The sequence below is a fragment of the Nannospalax galili genome, unplaced genomic scaffold (assembly GCF_000622305.1).
Source record: "Nannospalax galili isolate Female #2095 unplaced genomic scaffold, S.galili_v1.0 scaffold1736, whole genome shotgun sequence".
NCBI lineage: Eukaryota > Metazoa > Chordata > Mammalia > Rodentia > Spalacidae > Nannospalax > Nannospalax galili.
In genome coordinates, this window is record NW_008338645.1 from 1 (window position 1) to 4,846 (window position 4,846).

Consider the following 4,846-nt stretch of genomic DNA (forward strand, 5'->3'; position numbering starts at 1 on the left):
CATCTTAGCTCTGGAAATTGTTATTGAATAAGTCAATGCTGTTGTAATGAAGTGCTTCTTCTAAATATGTGGTTATTAAATAAATAATTTTAAAAATTTTTAAAGAGTTCTCCACACTGCTTTCCATGGGGCTTGAACAAGTCTTCAATCCCACCAGCAGTTGATGAGCATGCCCCTTTCCCCACATCCTCTCCAACATCTGGTATCATTTGTTCTCTTGATCTTAGCCAGTCTAACTGAGGTAAGGTGAAATCTTAAAGTGGATTTAATTTGCATATCCCTAATTACTAATGATGTTGAACACCTTCTAAGATGCTTCTTAGCCATATACTTTTGATAACTGTCTTTTCAGTTCATTAGACCATCTTTTCACTGGGTTACTTCCTTTCTTGATTCTTTGTTTTTTGAGTTCATTATATATTCTGGATGTTAAACCACTGCCAGATGTGTTGCTAGTGAAGATTTTCTCCCATTCTGTGGGTTTTCTCTTCACTTCCCTGGTTGCCTCCTTTGATGTACAGAAGCTTTTTTGTTTAATGAGGTCCCATTTGTTGATTCCTGACCTTGTTTCCTGAGCAATTGATTGATTGAGAAAATCCTTTCTTACACCTATATCTTGAAGGTTATTGCCAATGTTTTCTTCTAACAGTTTCAGAGTTCCAGGCATCACATTGGGGTCTTTGATGCATTTGGAGTTGACTTTTGTGCAAGAAGAAAGATGGGGGTTTAGTTCATTCTTCCACGGGAAGGAAACCCAGTTTTCCACAGCACCAATTGCTAAACACAGTCTTTCCTCCAGTGAATGTTCTTGGCCCCTTTTTCAAATATCAGGTGGCTGAAGTGCAAATACTCATATTTAGGTCTTCAATTTTGTTCTATTGATCTATGTGTCTATTTTTGTGTCAGTACCATGTTGTTTTATGACTATAGATCTGTAATACAGTTTAAAATCTGGTAGTAATCCCCCCCAGCCTTGCTCTTACTGCTCAGAGTTGCTTAGGCTCCAAGGTCTTTTGTGCTTCCATATGAATCTTAGGATAATTTTTCCAATTCTGTGAAGAATGCCATGGGGATTTTGATTGGCATTGCATTGAATCTCTAAATAGCTTTTGGTAGGATGGTCATTTTCACAATATTAATTCCTCTAATCCATGAGCATGGGAGATCCTTCAGTGTTCTGATGTCTTCCTCAATCTCTTTCTTTAAAGATTTAAAATTTTCATTGTAGAGGTCCTTAATGTCTTTGGTCAAGATTATTCTGAGATATATATATTGATTGATTGTTATTGGTATATAGAAAAGCTACAGACTTTTGTAGATTAATTTTTTAACCTGCCACTTTACTGAAAGTGTTAATCATTTCTAGGAGTTTTCTGGTGGAATTTTTGGCTTTTCTTAAATGTAATATACCATCTGTAAAAGGGGATAATTTTATCTCTTTTCCAACTATTATTCCTTTAATTTCCTTCTCTTGTCTTACTGCTCTTGCAAGAGTTTCCAGCACTATGTCAAAAAGGAGTGGAGATAGTGGACAGCCTTGTCTGGTTCCTAATTTTAATGGAATTTTATTGGGAATGCTTCCAGTTTTTCTCCATTTAGAATGATATTGGCTGTGGGCTTCTTGTATATGCATTTAAGTATGTTGAGGTATGTTCCCATCAGTCCAATTGCCTCTAGGACTTTGAACATAAAAACATGTTGAATTTTGTCAAAGGCCTTTACTGCATCTATTGAGATGCTCATATTCTTCTTGTCTTTGAGTCCATTTATGTGATTTATGACGTTTATTGAATTACATATATTGAACCATCCCTGCATATCTGGAATAAAGCCAACTTGATCATGGTGGATGATCTTTTTGATGTGTGTCTGTGTGCAGTTTGCAAGTATATTTTTGATCATTTTTGCATCTATGTTCATTGAAGATATTGGTCTATAGCTTTGTTTTTTGGTTGTATCTTTACCTAGCTTTGGAATATATTAAGTCGTATTGGATATAGATCTTTAAATATCTGGTAGAATTCTGCTGTAAATCCATCTGGTCCTGGGCTTTTTTTAGTCGGGAGGTTTTGTATTACTGTTTCAATTTCCTTATGTGTTTAAGCTATGGATCTCTTCTTGGTTTAGTTTTGATGGTTCCCACACTTTTAGACATCCATCCATTTCTTTTAGGTCTTCAAATTTAGCAGTGTATAGGTTTTTAAAGTATTCTCTTATAACGTTCTGCAACTTTTTGGTGTCTGTTGTGATGTTTCTCCTTTCATCTCTGATTTTGTTGATTTGGAGGTGCTCTTTCTTTCTTATGGTTAACTGGGCTAAGGGTCTGTCCATCTTGTTTATCTTTCCAAAGAACCAGCTCTTGGATTCATTGATTCTTTGTATTGTTTTCTTTATTTCTATTTCATTAATTTCTGCTCTGATTTTTGTTATTTCTTCATCTCTTCTGGGTTTGGGCTTCATTTGTTGTCACTTTTCAAGTGTCTTGAGAGCAATGTTAAGTCATTTATTTGTGTTCTTTCTGATTTTTTTAATGTAGGCACTTACAGCCTCCATAAACATCCCTCTAAGGACTGCTTTCAACATGTCCCAGAGATTTTGTTGTGTTGTGTTGTCCTTTTCATTTAATTCCCGGAATACTTTTATTTCTTTCTTAATTTCTCTTTTGACCCTTTCATCATTCAGGAGTGTGTTGTTTAATCTTCATGTGTTCATGCACCTACTAGGGTTTCTTCTGGTGTTGAGTTTAAGCTTTATTGCTTTGTGGTCTGATAGAATGCATGAAATTATTTCAATCATTTTGTATTTGTTGAGGCCTGTTTTGTGCCTCAGTATTTGGTCGATTTTGGAGAAAGTTCCATGGGGCTCTTAATAGAAAGCATGTTCTTTGGTGCTTGGGTGGAATATTCAGTAGATGTCTGTTAGGCCCATTTGATGTATGGTATTGTTTAATTCATATGTCTGTTAATTCTCTGTCTTGTTGAGCTATCTAATAGAGAAAATGGGGTAATGAAGTCCTCTACTATTAATGAGTTGTATTAATCTGGATCTTAAAGTCCTCTAATATTGTTTTTATGAAGTTGGGTGCACCAGAGTTTGGTGAATATATGTTCATGATTGTAATATCTTCTTGGTCAGTTGTTCCTTTGATCAGAATGAAGTGGCTCTCTTTATCTCTTCTGATTAATTTTAGTTTGAAGTCTGGTTTATCAGATATTAGCATTGCAATGCCTACTTTTTTCTTAGTACCATTCGCTTGATATATTTTCTTCCATCCTTTCACCTTAAGGTAGTGCCTGTCTTTGAAAGTGAGATGAGATTCTTGCAGACAACAAAAAGATGGGTTTGTTTCTTAATCCATTCAACTAGTCTGTCTTTTTTACTGGGGAGTTCAGTCCAATGATATTTAAAGTTATTAATGAAAGATGTGTATTGAGTCCTGTCATTTTTATTTCTGTTCACATTCTTGATGTAGCTGTGCCTTTCCATAGTTATACCTTCATTTCTTTCTGTCACCCTTTGGTTATAGTCATTCTTTCTTCAGCTCTTTGTATTGCCTCAAGAACTCTCTGAAGTGCTGGTTTTGTGGATATGAATTCTTTCAGCCTATTTATCATGGAAGATATTTCTTTCCCCTTCGACTATAATAGACATTTTAATTGGGTAAAGTAATCTGGGTTTGCTTCTCTGGTCATTTAGAACTGAGAATGCTTTGGTCCAGGCTCTTCTGGCTTTCATAGTTTGCACTGAAAAGACAGCTGTAATTCTAATAGGTTTTCATTTATATGTGACTTGTTTTTCTTTTGCAGCTTTCAGTATTGTCTCTTTGTTCTGTACATTTAGGGTTTTTACTATGATGTGTCTTTTCTGGTCCTGTCCATTTGGTGTTCTATATGCTTCTTGTACTTGTATGGGCATGTCTTTAATTTTGGGAAATTTTCTTTTACAATTCTATTGAAGATATGGTCCACACCATTATCCTGAGATTCTTCTCATTCCTGCATGCCTATGATTTGCAAGTTTGATCTTTTATGGTGTCACACAATTCCCACATACTATGTTCTTGTGTTTTCTTAAATTTTTCATAATCTTTGCTTAAGTGGTCTAATTTGTCCATTTTGTCTTCCAGTCTTGATATTCTGTTTTCCATTTCATTCACTTATTGGTGAGGATTTCTCTTGTTTCTTTTTTTAACCTGGCTTTCTCCTTTTTAATTGTTTACTTCATAACCGAATGATTAGAAGAGGCTTTTCATTACAACAGCATTGACATATTCAATAACAATTTCCAGATCTAAGATGCTTCTCTTTCAAAATTGGCTGTAAATTATTAGGTTTACAGTTGAATTAATAGTTACACAATATTGTACTCCATATAAACCCTATAAGACATAAAACTAAATCAGGTTTTAAAGTTTGAAAAAGATCTCCATTTCATTATTAAAATACACAGTTTCATACAGAAAAAATCATTTTTTACAACTGACACTAAGATGCATATGCGTTTCTAATCTCTATATACCTGATTATTACTAGTCACAGTTGGTTACTTTCTGAGCTCCTTAACATCTGAGGATGGATATAAAGTCATCAGGTAGATTTCAATGGTAAAATTTGTCACATGTACTAGTTATTAAGGAGCAAATTTTTATGTTGTGAAGAATTTTTTATAGACCCACTTCCCAGGTAGCACCCTCCAATAGCCTCCCTCCCCCCACTAGAGCCCTTATACTTTGATATCCCTGCTACTGTCTGCTGTGTGGTTGGAACCCCCAGCCATTCCGCACTACTTGTCCTTCTGGTGAATCTAGTCAGCCTATCTAGAGGTCTTTGTTTTAGGAGGGTCAGCT